Consider the following 19,400-nt stretch of genomic DNA (forward strand, 5'->3'; position numbering starts at 1 on the left):
GATAGATATTCATACTATCCGTATCTCTCTTGGATCTTCTAGATTAGAAGTCTTACTTGGATTCCAAGCTATTTCAGGGTGTGATATTACTGGGGCATTTTCAAGGAAGTCAAAGAAGATGTTTTGGAAAGCATTTTTCAACGCTGGAGTTGACATACTTGCATCTCTTGGAAACCTCGGTTCTAGTAAGTTCAATGACGATGATGAAAGACTAATTGAGAAGTTCATTTGCAATGTTTATGTGCCGAACACTAAAATTCAAGATATTGGGAAACTACGATGGTGGCTATTCACGAAAAGGGACATTCAAGGCTCAGGTCTTCCTCCAACCAGAGCGGCTCTTACACCTTTCATTAAAAGGGTGAACTTCCAAGTACTATTGTGGAAAATCACATCCAATCTGCCAAGCCCACTAGATTGTGGATGGGAAGAAGAAACCAGTGGCGAAAATAATATTGTTCCTGTGATGTGCACACTACCTTGCGCTCCAGAGACTGTATTGCAGTTAATTCGCTGCGGTTGCACAGTAAGTAAATGTTCTTTGACATGCAAATGTCGATCTCGGACCATGCGATGTACAGAACTGTGTCTTTGTGGAGGAGATGAAGATCAGTGTGCAAATCATGACTTACGATGGGAAGATTCAGGAGATGACAGTGATGAGACTCTCGATGACTAGTGAGAAACCATACGAGTTACATCGTAAGGGAGAAACCTTAGAAATAGTATATAAGGAATGCTCAGGTGAAAAACTATCGGTGTGACATTATAGGAGAGAAACCTTAAAAGTATAGTGTAAGGAATGCTGAGGTGAGAAACCATAAGTGTGACATCGTAGGGGAGAAACCTTAAAAATATGATGTAAGGAATGCTCAGGTGTAAAAACATCAGTGTTACATCATAGGGTAGAAATCTTTAAAATATTTTGTAAGGAATGCTCAGGTGAGAAATCATAGGTGTGACATCTTAGGGGAGAGGCCTTAGAAATACAGTGTAAGGAATGCTAAGGTGAGAAACCAAGTAGTAAACACCCACTAACGAACTGGGTGGTTTTTTTTGGTACCGATTGGGTAAGATAGAAAGTGGATTCTCTAAACAATAGATAAATGAAGTAAATCAAACCCCAAGGTTAATTTAAATGAAGTAAATCATCTATATTATAAACAATAGTATATACTTATTAGTTACAAAAAATTCTCACAAGAATAAATATTTTCTGTAGGTGTAACTCTTTTACATCCGAAACTGTGTAATTCAAGGATATATTTCTAAACTAATTGTATCACAGAGCATCATATTAAAGATATTAGATATAAGTACGTAAAGCCAAGGTTAATTATGTTGCATTTCTTTTCAGTTTATGTTCGTGTTGTGCTTTCGCTATTAAAACCCACAAATTCTGACACCCACCATTACATTAACTAGAAATTTCATGTGTTAGTTTTAAAGATACGACATCAATCTCTCATTTCAAAGCCACCGATCTGGCCTACAAGTTTATTTCATGCCAATTCCGACTACCTGTGGCTGTTTACAAGTTGTTTACCTTTGAATATAAAGAAATGGACAAATAATAATAATCTAATTTTGATACTGAAGCACGCCAATATTTAAAATATGGAGTCTCTATGGCACCAAATTGTTCTAAAATAAAATTTATAATGTATTATTTACATTTTTGCACAATCGCGAAAATTTTAATATATAATTTGTATAATTTGTAAAACTAGAGAGACGAATTTCACCGGCGGCCATATTCTTTCCCCCTCCCGGTCCCCTGTCTCGTTTTTCGACTTGCCACCTGGTACCACATGATTAGGTACCTTCTAGTGAAGGCATTCCCTCAACCCGTAAAGATTCTTCACACAAAACTCACGAACTTACAATTGCAGGTTTCGCCTAATTTTAGTAGCCATATATTAAAAGCTATAAGGTATACACATACTGTAACATAAACTAGTCTAGCTCCGCTAGTTTTAAAGATACAGAAATGGCATATACCTCGTTGGAAAGCCCTTACAAGGACCCACAACATTTGTTTCAAGGTGATTTCGTGTATCTGTGTCAGTTTACGAGTTATTTTCGTTTGAATATAAAGAAAATAAATAAATAATACCGAATTTTGGGATTTAAGGGCGCCATATTTAAAATATGGCGTTGCTATTGCAGCAAATTGTTCTAAAATGGAATGTTTGATGTGTTATTTACATATTTGCACAACTTTCAAGGTTTTAGTATAAAAGTTGTAGAAGTTATAGCACTTTAAAGCCAGAGAGACAACTGTCACTGGCGGCCATTTTGTTTCCCCCTTCCTGGTCCCCTGCCACGGTTTTCGGCTTGCCACCTGGTACCACATGATTAGGTACCTCCTAATGAAGATATTCCACCTACCCGCAACATCCCTTCATTCAAAATCCCACGGACTAGGAAATATTGACATATGCTCCTGGACTATTTAGTGAACAACATTTTCTGATATAGGTCTATTGTAGAAACATTTTTACATTGTTTCCAGAATATACTCTTCCGTTACTGGAGAAAACATATTCCTTGTTAGATCTGAGAAGTATCCCAAATATTTGCCGGAAATATTTTTTTTAAAATGTGTTTGGAGAACATTTAATGAAGTACAGGAAGCAGTGGCGTTAAATAAGCTTTCCGGGCTTAAGCCCCACCGAAATTTGTTTTACTATATTAAAGTAAATGAAATATCCTGCACAATTTTCACATTTCCAGGAATAGTTAGCAAAAATTCCCTCCACGAAACAAAATCGTAAATACGCCACTGACAGGATGTGCATTTTTAGAACGTTAGTAGGAAAATAATGTAAGGAAAATTTTCACAAATTGTAATAGAAATATTGTGTTGAATGTAATGTAATATGTTTTCAATGTTGAGAGCAGTGGTAAAAGTGGATCTGAAAAGGTGGGGGGACGGTAGGTAGCGGATGACGTCACGCCGTTGCCCCTGTCTATCTTTGACCATTGAATTTTTTTTTAGGAACTGGGAAGACGCCGTACATATTTTTTCCAGGTGGGGGCGGCGTCCCCCCGCACTTTTTTTTTACCCCTAGTTGAGAGAAAAATGTTTTCGAAGTAACACTAAAAATGTTTTACATAGGGCCTACATGATAAAGAAAACAGAATAGGCCTGTGGACAGAATAAAATGTTTTCCAACATGTCATATGAAATCTTTTCTATTCTTACAAGAAAACATATGAAATATAATTTGTGAAATATTTCGAATATTTTAAAAATAAATTCGTTCGTAATATGAGAAATATTTTTAAAACGCCTATTAATTTTGTATGGAAATATTTTTGTTACCTTGTCGTGTAACTTAAATGAAATATTTTCATGCAATATTTTAGAATTATTTCCAGAATATTTTATCGAATGTTGAATAAATTCTCTCACAAGAGTATCGTAGTAGCATTATTACCAATCATTATACTAATTATAGCAGCATCAAATAAATATATTTGTTAAAAATTTGAAATTTATAATATCCTGTGACAAGGCATTTATTTGAGATTGCAAAATAGCATCGCTACATCAACCGTCATTTGTTTATCAAAAGTACCACCATTCCTTGCGCGATATGTTGAATTTGAATGTTCATCTGGCAAATGGCGGATAATAATCTAGTTTGTGTATAATAGTGAAAGCGTAGTGCGATTACAATTTGGTAAAGTGTGGTGTATAGTGTTATATTTACTGTCGTGTTTTTTTTCTGTGTTCTGGTTCATTATTACTGTTGTGTTTTATTGCATACATTGTGTTATTTATTCATGGTTCACATATTACTACAGCATGTAATCATGATGTGTTTTGGTCTTGTATAACTTACTTGCAAGTTATAGATTTTTTAGTTTACACATTGCTCCTTTTTCAAGATGGAGGAGGATGACAATGCTGATGCTAATAATGCAGATGTTACTAAGTATATTGCTATGGAAATACAAGTACCTTTGGATTCACCTACTTCTACTCCTCCCAATTCTTCATCCACTATTGCGGTTTCAACTAATATTCAATCAACTTCTACACCTTCTAATCAGAAATCTACTATTGTGCTTCCAGCCGATAATCAGAATGTGCATTTTCTCCATCCTGATAAGAATTTATACAAACCTACTCACCTTGCACCGTATGTTGTCTATGTGAAGTCTACTACAGAAGATTTAGGTAAAAAACATCCAATGTCCATCAGCCGCAAATTTTACTTGGCTGAAATACCTGGTATTCTTAATATTAATGTTATTGGTAGAAATTTAATTAAACTTACTTTTCAATCTGGTCAGGATGCCAATAATTTTCTGGATCATGACATTCTTCAACATAACAAATGGGAAGCATATATCCCTAATCATGTTTTGTATACTACAGGTATTATCAAAGATGTTGACACGGACATCACAATGGATGACTTATTAAAAGATAGTAAATGTGACTTCCCGATTACCTCTGCACGTAGAATCTTTCGTTATGATTTAACAAAAGGTCGGCAGCCTACTCGCTCGGTTGTCCTAACATTTGATTCTCAAAAGTTACCTAAAGATATTAAAATTTATTATCAATCTGTTCCAGTTGAAACATATATTCCAAGCATTCGTCAATGCAAAAATGGCTGCTGGAAATACGGACATATTGCCCGTTCGTGTAAATTAAAACATAAATTATGTAAAAATTGTGGTTCTAATCATGTTGATGGTACTGGATTTTGTGATCGTGATCTTCACTGTATTAACTGTGGTGCTTCACATGCTGCGGATTATGAGCAGTGTGCGGAAAGACACAGACAGAAACAAATCATGCAACTGATGGCAATACAACGACTTTCGTTCAATGAAGCGAATAAACTTGTTAGCAAGATCACCACAATAGCTTCACATACTCCGTCCTTCTCTGCAATAATGCAGGATCCTTCTACCGAACCTAAGGAATATACTAACCTTCCTTCATCTCATCCCTCAGCTGGTGATAAAGTATCTACCACACACATGAAAAAATCTGCTTTAACATTTGATATTGATACACCCCCAGGAAAAAAGAGAAGAAGCTTGGATCATCCATCGGGATCTTCTGGACCATCGGCTTTTCCCTTTCCTACTCCGCATTTCTTACCTTCTTCGTCCACTGTAATGCCATCTCGTTTCAAGAAGGATAAGCCATTTCAGCTCGATTTACCACAATCGTATAAAACAAGAAATAAACTGGATTCAAAGCTCACCTCTGTTAAAACATCGAATTTCACCTTGCTGGATCCTCAGAAGCCTTATGCTCCTCAAAAACCCCTTAAGACCTCAGCCGACACGCGACCCTATTCTATTTCCAGTGACCACGCTAATTTGACCTCTACCACTCTTACATCTGATACTACTAGTAACTTTACATCTCTGAAATGTTCATCTTCCCCTCCACAATTATCTCCTAAACATACCGAAGCATTGAAGAAATTGTTGGCTACTATATTACTTTCTCAAAATATAGACGCTTCGCATACGTTCTTGGAGAATTTGGTTACACAAATCTACAATACTTTAAATCTTTCATAGATACCCAGTATGGAAGTAAAAGAATTTCGTCCACTCTTCATCATTCAATGGAATGCTCAAAGCGTCTATAACAAATTATACTTTCTATATAATCTTATCATCTTTTTTGATCCTGATATCATTATATTGCAGGAAACTTGGTTAAAACCGAACATACCTTTTCGTCTCAAGAACTATCATATTGTAACACAAAACCGAGCAGATGGATATGGTGGCATTGCCTTCTGTATCAGAAACAATCTTTCATACATCACCAATCAGCTTTCCATCCCGTGTCCGGATCCTGATATTCAACTTTTCTCTTTAAATATTCAAAATATCAACTTCCTGAATATCTACATACCTCCACATATTGTTCCTCATGCAGATTTTTGGGAAGCTATTTTTTCTGATACTCATCAGTTTGATTACATAACTGGAGATACTAATACCCAATGCCAATTATTTGGAAGCTCTAGAAATAATACTGCAGGAAACAATCTTCTCCAAGCATTACCTGTTTCTTATTATATTGCAATGAATGATGGCACTCCCACACGCATTACCCAGTATGGGACGAGTGTTCCGGACATAACTCTTGTGAAAAATTCGTATTATATTCACACTACGTGGTCTGTATATTTTGATCCGGGAGGAAGTGATCACTATCCTATTTTATTCTCCACTCATCCGGTAGCCATCACATCTCCTTTGCATAATCCTATAGCAAAAGATTTCAAATCGAAATTACAATCTATTACCCTTCACCTTGAATGGGATAGATATCAACATACTATCGAAGATTCTTGTCACCTTATCAATAACGAGTCTCTTTCTGTCAATACCATACATACTTTTATCAAACATGCTGTATCAGTCTCGAAGACAATTTCCACTACTCCTCCATCTAGGAAACTATCAAACCGTAGCTCTACATCTCATCATCCACATTGGTGGAATGTAGAATGTCAACAAGCAGTCAATAATTGTCAAAAATCTTTGAAAATATTTTTTAAGACCAGAACAAAAGACGATTTTCTTCATTACCGTAAATGTAAAGCCATTGTTAAAAGGATCACCTTGTATTACAAAAGGAAAAGCTGGGAACATTTTTGTAATAATCTCTCCTATCTCACTCCCAAATATAAGATTTGGAATTTCTTTAAACATCAAATTCATCGTTATCATAATTCACAACCTCAGCCTATGCATCGTTTGGATGACCAGAAATGGATCACAGATTTTCATCAACAATTGGCTCCCTGCACTGTCAATAATTCTCGGCGTCATCTTTTACCTTTTATTCTGCCACAGGGATCTTCTGTTTTGGAAACTAGTTTTTCAGAAGTGGAACTCGACGTTGTTTTTCAGCATCTTCGCACCAACACCTCTCCTGGGATAGATGGTATTTATTATAAACATTTTACCACTCTTGCTGTTCGTGGGAAGGCACTATTATTACAAATATATAATAAAATTTGGGACACTGCCCATATTCCATCTCAATGGAAACAAGTTCTTATTGTTCCTATTTTAAAAAACAAACAACATATTGGCAAAGCGGACAACTATAGACCAATAGCGTTACTTCCTTGCTCTCTCAAGATATTTGAAGACTTACTTTTATCCAGATTACAGTGGTTTTTGGAACATAATCAAATTTTTCCTCCTACTATCACCGGCTTTCGAAAAGCCACCTCAACATACGACGCACTTGGGCCTCTTATTCTTGACATTTATCAGGCTTATCTTGAAAGACAATTTGTTATTGCAGTTAGCGTTGACTTGAGAAAAGCATATGACTCAATTATCTTAGATCTTCTCATTCAAAAGTTATATCTGTTACAGATACCTTCCAAATTTATTAGAATCATTCATAACTTACTTATCAACAGAAAGATTTTTATCAAACTTAACAAAAATTACAATAAACCTAGAACTACATCGGTTGGCTTACTCCAGGGTAGTAAGTTAAGTCCTACTCTATTCAATCTCTATATATTGGACCTCATAACAGAACTTAAACAAGAAGTAAAACTGTATTCGTATGCTGATGACATTATATTCATTCTGACTACGGATGATCTTCACCGAGGGACAATTCTTATTGAACAAACCTTACAGAAACTATTACGTTGGTCTATAAACAATGGTATCGACATCAACTGGGAGAAAACTGTATACTCCGTCTTCACGCGAAGACGTTGTTATACACGCCCTACCATTCATATCGAAGATCGTACGTTACGCTATGTTCGACACTTCAAATACCTTGGGCTTTATTTGGACACAAAAATGACTTGGAAACCTCACTTAGCTCTGTTATCAACCGCATTGGATTCATACAACAACATTCTCAAAAGCTTAAGTGCAAAACGTTGGGGACTCAATCCAACTTGTCTATACAAAATTATTACACATTGTATGATGGCAAAAACTCTTTATGGAAGCATATTTTATGAGGAGAAGATGAAGTATTTTTACCAGCGAATAAACAAACTTTTATATGATGCACTTAAGATCATCCTTTCTCAGCCTACCTTCTGCCCGAAAAATGCTCTCTTTGAGGAAACTGGTATGATTCCTATTGACTTACAAATTTCCAAATTAGCAGAAACTTTTCTTTTGTCACGAATGGCGAAAAGGAATAATCCTCTTATAGCACAGCTTCATCAGATTAAACATATATTGGAAAATAGACATCAGAAGGTGCCGTATAGAAATAAATCACCATGGATAGTCAAAGCGTTTTTTAAAGTTCACATGTATGAAGGAATGATCCTACAATCTCCATCACTGCCGTGCTACATATTTCACTATACAACGAGTTTGGTACAAATAAAGACAATTCTTCCTCACTACGTCTCTTCTTCGACTTCAGGACATTTACCAAATATCAATAATTACATTTGGCACTCTTGTGTGGATCAGCTATCTTCAAATTGTATACCTGTTTTTACAGATGCATCTAAATACATTCATCAAAATGTCGGTGCAGCAGTTGTTGTTCCTACTCTTCATATTATCAAAAAATTCAAACTTCCTCAATATTTTACCATTTTCGAAGGTGAGGCTTTTGCCATTCGGCAAGCTCTTTTATTAATAAAAAAGTTACAACTTTCTGATGCCTGTATCTGCTCTGATGCTCTCAGTGTTCTTAACGCTTTAAGACACACCCATTGGAATGTGAAAACAACTTGGCTTCTTTTAAATATAAAATTTTTATACCATCAACTTCAAGAACAAGGATATATTATACATTTTTTACACACGAAATCACATTCTAATATAAAATTCCATGATGATACAGACCTAGCTGCAAAGTCTGCATGTAATGATGGTCAATCAGCTTTTATTAAAGTTAGTCACTTAAACTTTATTCCTATCATCAAACGAAATCAAGTCCAGATGTTACATGCTTGGAAATCTGAAAATAGGCTTGGACCAGGGCGACATTATTGGCAAATCATGTCTATCTCTCAACCCAAACCATGGCTTACTATACATAATTGGTCTAGATACAGAGTAATTCTATTATATCGCCTTCTTTTTGACACCGCCTTAACGCCTTATAAATTATATCAAATACATAAATTGACTACACCTTTATGTTGGTGTCAGCGTGATATTGGATCTTTGAATCATTTAATTTTTGTTTGTGAACAATTTACTAAAGGCAGATCTTATATGATCAATAAACTTCACAGAGCACTTGGTTATGGACCTTTTTCTGTTGAACAAATTTTAGCTACGACCTCTTGGACTCTCATCCAATTATTGATTGAATTTTTACAGATAAATGGTATCCCGCTCTAAAACTACTAAACCTGATGCAAATATATTCTTCATTTTTATATGGGTAACTTAAAAAAATGGAAAAAAATAATAATAAATAAATAATAATAATAAAAAAGGAATAACTTCAAGGCATTTGATAATGTATCTGGCGAAAGTTCTACTATCGACTTCACCTGTGATTTTTTTTTCTTTTTTCCAATTTGACTTCTAAAGCTTATCAAAATACAAAAGGCAAGAACACCAGTGAATAATAATAATAATAGTGGTAGTGGTGGTGGTGATAATGATAATAATAAACTGACTCAATCCTCAGTGGAAACATGATATTGCTTGACAATCTTCATGATATATATGTCCTGTTATGCTTCACTCTCATCAACAGAGAACTATCCGAAATCTATTTGAAATTTTTCATCTTCTCACTAGGAAAATTTTCAAGATCATTACTAACATGGTTATCTAAGTTCAACTATTCCTTTGAGGTCTGGTCTTCAGTGCACGCAACATGTATCTTCTTCAAGGTTTTTACTGGACGCAACGAGTTAAAACTGTACATTAAGCAATGACTTTAGTAGAGATTTATCAATTTTTATTTTTTCAGCAATTCCAGGGCCATAGCGGACTTAACTACTACGGTGCCGCATCTCCTCCTATGTACAACCTCTGTATGAGGTTACAAGAACAAGAACAATGTTCATCTGTCTCTGTGAAGTTGTGACAATAAATAAATAATGACATGACGTTACATAGATATATCTAAATTACTTCAAATACTTGGAAAGTCTGGGAAATAACTATCGCCACTATAATTCATTTGTAACAGCATGATCATGAGAAATTGAAGAACTAATTTGCGCATTTCAACAAAAGGAAAAAAAGCAACATTTAAAACTCCCAGTTTTTCCTCTAGCATTCAAATATGATACAGTACTATTAATAGAACCTTATTTTGGACAATTATAGGGAACAGGCCATTTGAATCTATGTTTGGGCCAAACTACACGGCATTTTAAAAATGCCGAATGGAATGGAAGTTGTGACAACACAAAAACTTACAAGAAAAGTCGGTAAGTAGAACGATTACATAAAATAATTTAGCTTTATTGTCTGTAAAAGTTATGACAAATATATGTATAAAGGCATGTGGGAGGCTAGATTTCCATTTTTTATGTTTATACATAAAATACCGTGCAGGTTTCTTTTGGCTCACCATTCGAAATAATTGCTGAAAAATGGATTATTTTAATAATTTTCTTTTTATTGTCTCCTAAGTGATTTTCGATAGGCGATTTGAAATACGTCACATGGCATAGATGAAATTCAAAGGGAGCGTCAGAAGTAATTGTCGAAAAATTACTGTTATTACTTTATGATTTGCGTAAAAAGATACGGGGCCGGATGTATGACGTAAAAACTACGGTGCAAAAAATAAAAATCAGCCTGTACTACGTGGCCACTAAAAAGCACCAATAGGCAGGGCTCTAGAACACAGGTCTGTCTTCCCATTTATCTGTAATATAAACAGAAATCAACGTGCCCTGCGGGGCTCTAACCCGCTTTCACTTGCTAACGCTCGCTCGGCAATACTATGTGAATTAAATATTTTACTTTGGTACAGCAAAAAATCTATTAACCTATATAGGGACCAGTGTTCTAGAACCTTCCCCCACCAATACTATCTGAATCAGAGCAGGGTGAAGGTGGAGGACAGCAGGAGCGAGTGGATGCTTTCCAAAGGGAAAAGATGTGGGCAAGTCTACTTTAGGCAAGGCAGTGGCAATAACCAATTCATCTGAACCTGTTCCTGCAGTTCGTTACAGTTCCCAAGAAGGAAAGACAGAAAACAACGTGCCCTGCAGGGCTCTAACCCGCCTTCACTCGCTAACACTCGCTCGGCGGTTATATTTATACTTTATAATGTTACTGCCTTGCCCAAAGTAAAGAGTTACCAGGCGTATATTACCATTTTAATGACAGGTTATAATAATTCTGTGTGTAGTTTTACTTCTGGCGTGCCACTCGAAATCTGTGTTTCTTTCAGAAGTAATGTTCCGGGGCATTGCTAATATTATTCTAGTTATTATTATAAACGTATTCTTTTGGATGCTCGGGGGGGGGGGTACTGCCCTCCCAAAAACAGGTCTGGAAGAAACACTGCTCGAAATACTTAGTGAGATATAATTCTTTCGCCACTTTCTTTCTTGTTGTGTATTCAATGATTTTCGCCAAGCGAAGTATAAATTTTTCACTTGGCATAGATAAAATTCAAGGGGACCGTCAGAATTAATTGTCGAGAAGTTACAATTCTTTTACGATTTGCGTATTTATACTGAGTCCTGATGTGTGGATAAGAAGTACAGTACAAAAAATATAAATCAATCTGTGTTAGGGGGCTACTAAAAAGCACGAATGCCATCTAACCGAGTCATGGAGGGTGAAGGCGGGGGTCCAAAGGGGTGCTTCCGAAGGGAGCAGGCACTTACTCTTCTATTTTGATGACGGGATAATGGCGCGTATATTACCATTTTAATGACGTATTCACGATGTTTTTAAGGGGAGAGGGGCTTGGCTAACTTTGTTCCTGGAGATGAGAAAATTCTGCAAGATAATTTATTTACTTTAATATAGTAAGTACAATTTCAATGGGCTTAAACCCGGAAGCCCCCCTTAAATACACCACTGGGCTATAATAATTGTGGGGTTCGCTCGAGCAGACGTTTACACCGAGAACAAAATTTATAGGTAAAATGTGAAATATTTTTCGTGAAGGAATAAGAGTGTGAATGTAAGTTATTTCTGTCATTGCACAGCTTATTGAAATGGATTTTGAATGCAAATAGGGTAAGAGTAAGCGGCGGGAATTTCCGGTTCATACGTCAGTTGTGAACATCTGCGATGGCCGTAATGTGATTTTTTTTTTTTTTAAGAATTGTGTAATAAAGAGAGAAGGATTATAAAGTTTCTACAGTCATGGTATGGTGAAGCGCGTAAAATCAACTGCGCAAAGTGTGGAAAAGATGTATTCGCGAAGAAAATTCAGAACAGAGGCAATAGCCCTACATACACTATTATCAGTCGTAAAGGTGAGAAAGTAAGGGGGTGTAACACACGTATATTAGCTGTGAAAGGTGTTTTTTTAAAGGATCGAAATTAAGTGTTTTTGAAGATAAGAATAATTACAAATATTGTAAATGACCATCCTCTTTTATGCGTACCCCCCAACCCCTGTCGCTGACGTGCCTGCTCCCTACGCTGTCGCTCGAGCCCCCCTGCTGTGCTTCTGCCCTAACTCGGTTAAATAGCGTTCTTGCTTTTTTACTGGCCACCTATCACAAGTTGTTTCGCTTTTTCTTTTAGAGCTCTTCATTTAGTGCATAGGGGGGCGCGGTTGTTTAGTGGTAGAGCGTTCACCTCCGGGGCTTGGAGTCCCTGGTTCGATGCCAGCTCGCGCCGTGTCGACTTTGTGGTGAACAAACAACGTGCTCGTGGGTTTTCTCGGGGTTCTCCCGTTTCCCCCCACTTTCTTCATTTCACTCATTTCTCATTATCACCGTCTTCTGTAGCCTAAGCGGCAAACCGTGGGACGTTAAACTTAAGGATTTTTCATTTAGTGCATGTTCTGCAAAAAGAAACCGGAAGATGCAAGAAATGCGTCAAAATTTGGTAAAACAGCCTGCTCGAGTATTGCCTGATTCTGTGTGCAGGTTTACTATTGGCGTGCCGCTCGAAATATTTGTTGAAATATTATAATTCTTTCGCTAATTTTATTATTGTCTCTTAATGATTTGCGGCAGGCGAATGTAAATATTTCACCTAGCATATATAAAATTCAAGGGGGCCATCAGACTAGATTTGCCGAAAAATTACAATTATTCTTGCATTGTATTGTATTCAGGGTTTGCCCAAGTGGGCCCAGCCCGGAAAAAAACACCGAGTTTTTTCGGGTTGGACCCACGTGGGTTTTTGAAATTTTCGTTAGTATATTATTGGTGCAATTAAGGTGATCACATTGGAAGTGATTCTTATCAGATTTTGGACTTTCCTTGGGCAAATTAGTTGCTTTCACGTTAAGGTATACAACATCCAAGGTAAGGCCTTTATAAAGTTCTGAATGCACTGAATGCATTTAAAAAAGCCGTTCCTTAGATTGAGATAATTATAGAACAAATTAATTTATGGAATGTGCTTATATCCTATTTGAAGTATGTGCTTATATCCTTATATGCAATTTTATATTTTAGAAAATACTTTCCGTGAATAGTGTGCTCGCTTACTCGGCAACGCCGAAGGACATTATCCCTCATACATCTGATGGGTTTAGGGCCATAGGTGCTGGTAGTACTAGTAAATATGTAGTGTATTAATAAAACTATTAGTATTATTTTTTATTATCTTTAATGGTAACACTGGTATTCTTCAGTAGAGTTTGGTTTTCCAAGAACAGTTTAGTTTAGTTATTTGTTGCTACTTTTCAAATAAGCTTTCTGTAGAATCAACAGCAGCAATAGCGTAAAAATTCGTGTCAAATTTAAGAATCTTAATGCTCGAAGTTTCGAAGAGTGCGTAACGCTTACTATTTCAAGTGCTGAATTCAAACTTTGTACTAGTGGAAGTTTCGATGTACAGTAAAGAAAGCTTGCATTTTCGGAAAATAATAATAAACCTTCGTCGCGAAAGAAGTGCTCATGAAATTCCTGCAATTAAACGCACGAAGCATCGGAACTGAATACTTCAACAATAAAACTATTTGAAAAAAATGAAATGAAATCTTTCAGTTTTACGTCCCACGATTATGCCTGTTAGGCTAAAGGAGACCGTGATTATTTAAAATGAATGAAATGGTGGAATGAACCAAGTGGGAGGAAACGGAAGAACGCGAGAAAACTCACGAGCACGGTGTATATCCACCAAGAAGTCGACACGGCGCGAGCTGGAATCGAACCAGGGACTCCAAGCACCGGAGGTGAACGCTCTATCACTGAGCCACCGCGTCCCTAATAAAACTGTTTATTTTACGCTGTAAGATATTTAGTTTCATTTGAGACATATTGAAACATTTACTTTATGAAGTTGAATTATACAGGGTGTTTCAAAACAACACCGACAACGTTTTTGAGATGATTCCTGACACCAAGATAAGACAAAAAGTATAGACCAACCTGGGTGCACAATTGCTTCCTTTCGGACTTGTAGGCTGCCGAAAATATGAAAAGATGAACTTTAAAGGTGTATAGCGCCAAAACTATGGAACCTACCGTAGTCGTGTCGAGACTTCACTTAAAAACTGAGATGTGCACTCTCCAAAAATACACGTTTCAGAATCCTGCGATACTCACGCAACAATTTTTATAGAGTTAGCCTTGCTACTGGCATATAATTTGGAGTACTGGCCAACTACCTCTTTTTAATGTTTTCGGCAGCTTATAACTCCGAAAGGAAGCATTTGTTCACCTAGGTTGATCTATACTTTTTGTCTTACGTTGGTGTCAGGTATCACCTCCCAAACCGGTGTCGGTGTTGTTTTGAAACACCCTGCATATATGTTAATTGTTTTAAATTAATTTTCTGGAAGAACGGTCTTGCAACAAGTGCTCGGGAAATTCCCGTAATTGAACGCACAAAGTATCGGAAGTGAACTTCAACAATAGAACCATTTATTTTCCGCTAGAAAATATTTAATTTTATTTAAGACATTTTGAAACATTTATTTTATAAAACATGAGTTATGGATTGATTTGTTCTAAATTAAATTAATATATTTGTTTTGAATTAATATATTTATTTATTCCACTTACTTTATTCCACTATTTCATTCATTTCTCATCATCAGCGTCTCACCCTAGATGCATATACGTGGGACGTTAAACTAAATGTTTCACTTCATCTTAATTTCCATGTACAAGTAACTGCTTCTTGAGTTATACATAATATTTTCAATCTGTGAACAATGCTAAACTAGTGTATTAATATAGGTTGCTGACGTTATAGTGCCTACAATTCTCCGCAGAATTTGATATTTATGAATTCTGATTGAACAACTTCGTATAGGCTTTGCTTTGGAAGTAATTTGGAAATACGTGACTTGTTAAACAATGCATGCCGGAAAGTATCTCTCATCCATGAAGGCGAATAGTTTGTTTTCTGCATTACTACTCCCTGAATACAGCGTGGGTGTAAAGTCAGTTCTTATTTGTAACAATGAATATTTCTAAAACTAAACAACCTATCACAGTTGTATTTTCATCGAATACATTATTAGAGTGTACCATTTGGTTATTAAGTTACATTTCAACGTATGCACCCGCATTTTCCACAACTTCTAAAATGTTAACAGTATCACACGCCAGCTAAGCGGATGCTAGTTTCTAGGATAATCTAGATTAAAAATAGGTATTGACTTTACAACCACCGTGTATATTCTGAAACTGTTAAATTATTCCTCGTTTTCCTGTAGATTTCGTAATATCTTTTATAGATACGTTGCTTTCATCAATTTCTAATTTACAACGGCAGGGTTGGCTGGTTTAAACAGCTGTTTTTTTTTAAAAAAAAACAACAGGTTTAAACCAAAAAAGAAAACAAGAACGAAAAATGCTTTAAATCGTGTGAACTTCATGGTGACGTCTCCACATATCACACCATCTGCATTACGTTTATCTACTTTTCACCTTTTACTCAAGGGGTCCCGTGTTCAATTTTCGATTGAACCACAACCCATCTTTCAAGTGTAAACCAAGTAGCGATTCGAGGTGTCCCTTTAAGCGAAAGTCTTCTCCGTGATAACTTTGGTATTTCATAAGGATGTTAAGCCTAAACATACGAAACGAAACCAAATTGTATATTTCTACTTGCCTGAATGCCTGTTGTTTTATAAAGAAGCCAAGGTTGCTTAAATATATTGATAGAAATTGGCAAAATGTATCAACTGCCTACGTAGCTTCCAACATCAGCTTGGATTCAACTTTCTTTTAATTTGTTGAATGTTATCTACATAACAAATTTGTAATTTAATATGATACATTGACCTTAAAATTTTACATACAAATACATTTAAACTAATAATAGGATTTTCCCAATGGCTAAGGCGGGAGTTTCCCGATTTATATGTAATTCTGTATAATGTTTTTACTTCTGTAACTACTTATCTGTTTGTCCTTCTGAAATGACTCTTGACAATTATATTAACAACTAGGCCTATGTAAAGATCAGTATAACGTATTTTTATCAGGAGTCCTTCGTGAGTGAGTCGACAATCTCACTTGTGACCAAGTCCCGGTTTCGTGTCGAAATGGACAAATTCTCTTGGATGTAAGCCGAGAAGCGGTTTGGATTCCCTTTCAGCATAACCTTGTTGTTGCATAATAACACCAAGACGAAACAAATTAATTTCTGTCCATATCTAATATAAACACATAGAGTAAATTATTTAAACAAAAAACTTTTTTTTAAATAAAAACCATGGTTTTTACCAACCCTGTACAACTGCTTGAAAATTAATATGTAACTTTTCTTTTATTGGAAAAATAAAACGTCAGTGCAAATATTAATTTTTGAGGATGCGCCAATTGCAACAGACTCGGTGATACTGTCGTCTAAAATCAATGTAATTTGTTTAAGGGCATCAGTTGTATGCTCTAAATTTCCATTACTATTACTTGAGTGTTTAATGTGTATTTCATTACAGGTCTAAGAAATAAAAAACTGGGATGTCACAGCTTAGAAGCCATCACAAGAAACATCATGAAAAAGACAAGTGCAATAGCGGAGCAATTTAGTTGGCACGGTGCAAAAGGAAAGAGCTTTCCTCGTTAATCACTAACGCAATAATAGGTAAGAAACTCTCCCTACTGTTCTTTAATCTCATTTTCAGAGTGGAAAAAAAAATATAGAAGTTGTCATTTGAAGAGGGATACACTATGTTTTAAATATTGTAAAAAAAAAAAAAGAAAGAAAGAAAAAGCATTCTGGTGCCCTTTTTATTTTCTTCGCTTTAAATACTTACTATTGTGCCATGAATACTTCTCAGATTCATCTTCCTGTAAACTTTATTTCCCAAAAGCATATACTGCAACCGCTGTTATAACATTTAAAAGGCTTTGGAAATCCTTGTTTTAGCAAAATGTGCAATTTTCCTGTCCTCAAGTGACACGTTACATTTAAGTGTCCGTGGAAGAGAGAGCTGAGTATGTATAAAATATAGTTCATCCTTTTACTGAATTGTCCTGTCATGTTGGTATTCTTGAGCATTTCACGATTAATTCCTACATTATCAAAATTATTCATTTGTATAAGGCAAAGTAATATGTATGGCCTGCTCCGTGGCAAAGAAATCGAGCAAGGTAGCGGTCATCAAAACCTTAGTAACCATCTCGGCATTCATCTGGTGCGACTGAGGGAAAAAGAATGATCGGGCCCAAATTTGAGATCGGAGCCTTCGGAATGAGACGCTAGTTCTTCATCAACTCAAATGCTGCCACATGTTTTCAAATTATTATTATTTTTAATATTAGGTTTAATATTTATAAGATGCTATACTTTTTAAAAATAAAAGTGCGACCGCTTCAACATGTTACAACGTCCGTAATTAAGCTACAGTCTGAGGTATGTCACTTTCAGCTTTAGCTGTTGTCTTCCTTGCCCTTTACATTTTCTTCAGGATGTTACTTTTGTAACACATTATTGTCTTCACAAGCTGCTGTAGGTCCTTCACAAACATTGTAAATATTTTTGTAAGTTTAAGATGTAATAATTGATCTCTAATCATTCCTTGCTGTTATTATGTTGTTAAACACTACCTATTATTTTTATTTTCAGAAACTGCAACACTAGAGAAACGTAACTAACGATGAGATCGCGTAGATTATTGGGATTTGGCTTCAACATGCCATACAGAGACGAACTAGAAAATCAGTTAAGAATTCAACTGCAGTTCCACAGAACTTGAACTGACAATTCGCAGCGTCGAAATTAGAGTTAGTTGTGGTAATCAAAAGTGAGATAATACGGAAGCAAATAATTTTGTTGATTTTTATTGAATTAGCGTCTCAGTGACAATTTTCTAGAACAAGTTTTTACAAATTAAAATGTGATTTTCTGATATTTGAGAAGATTGTTCTTAATGTATAGAAACAAATAATACAAGCAGCATGAAAATTCTGCTGAAGAGAATTTAAATAAATACAGCCAGAATAGTGTACATTTATATTTTTATTTAACTACTAACCGATATAAACTGATATATATGTTTATTTATTATAGTGGACAGTGTAAATTATAACTACATAATATTAGCTTGCTCTCATAATTTTTTTTTCCTCTCAAAATCTTATTTATGCACAGAATGTTTCTGGGTGTTCCACTGCTACTACTGGTATTTGGCCACGCCGTGTATGTATGTTGGGGTGTATTATGTCATATTGCGAGGTTCAGACTGCAAATTAGTCTTCACAATCATCGCGTGCCAGTTTTCAAAGCGGCTATATTGGACTTATTATTTTTAAGATAGGAAAAGAATTGCAAACAATTGTTTCTTGAATTGGATGTCTAAACCTCAATCCTTTTCGTTTTTTTTTTAATGGATCCAATACAGCCGGTTTCAAAACTGGAAGGCGACGATTGTGAACACACTGATATCCAGTTTGAATCTCGTAAGTCACATAAGACACCCCAACATATATGCACGGCGTGGCCACATACCAGTAGCACCAGTGGAACACCCAGAAACCATTTGTGTAAATAAGATTTTGAGTAAAAAAAAATGCTTAAAATTATGAGAACAAGCTAACATTATGTAGTTACAATTTACACTTTATTATTATTATTATTATTATTATTATTATTATTATTATTATTATTATTAATTTTTTATTTCTATTTATATATATATATTTTTGTCTGAGTCTGTGGGCCGCAATGGTTTCTCGTCATGAAGACAGAGTGAGGCAAAGGCGTCTAAGCAGGTAAAATTGGACAGAAGAATATTATGTTGTCTTCCAGCTGCTATGTCAGTTTGGCCGCCTTGTTTTCGACCCACTATTTGTTCCCAGCAAGAAGCCATTATATAT

The 19,400-nt window shown here is 35.6% G+C and overlaps 1 long non-coding RNA gene across 1 annotated transcript; it reads left to right on the plus strand.

Moving 5' to 3' along the window:
- The first annotated feature begins 9,806 nt into the window (after positions 1 to 9,806).
- On the plus strand, positions 9,807 to 18,681 carry LOC145679777 (uncharacterized). Its single transcript, XR_014130529.1, has 3 exons — positions 9,807 to 10,403; positions 17,021 to 17,166; positions 18,151 to 18,681. It is a non-coding gene; the product is annotated as an uncharacterized LOC145679777 (long non-coding RNA).
- Positions 18,682 to 19,400: the final 719 nt, after the last annotated feature.

The sequence above is a fragment of the Thermobia domestica genome, chromosome 2 (genome assembly GCF_964235325.1).
Source record: "Thermobia domestica chromosome 2, izTheDome1.hap1.1, whole genome shotgun sequence".
Classification (NCBI taxonomy): Eukaryota; Metazoa; Arthropoda; class Insecta; order Zygentoma; family Lepismatidae; genus Thermobia; species Thermobia domestica.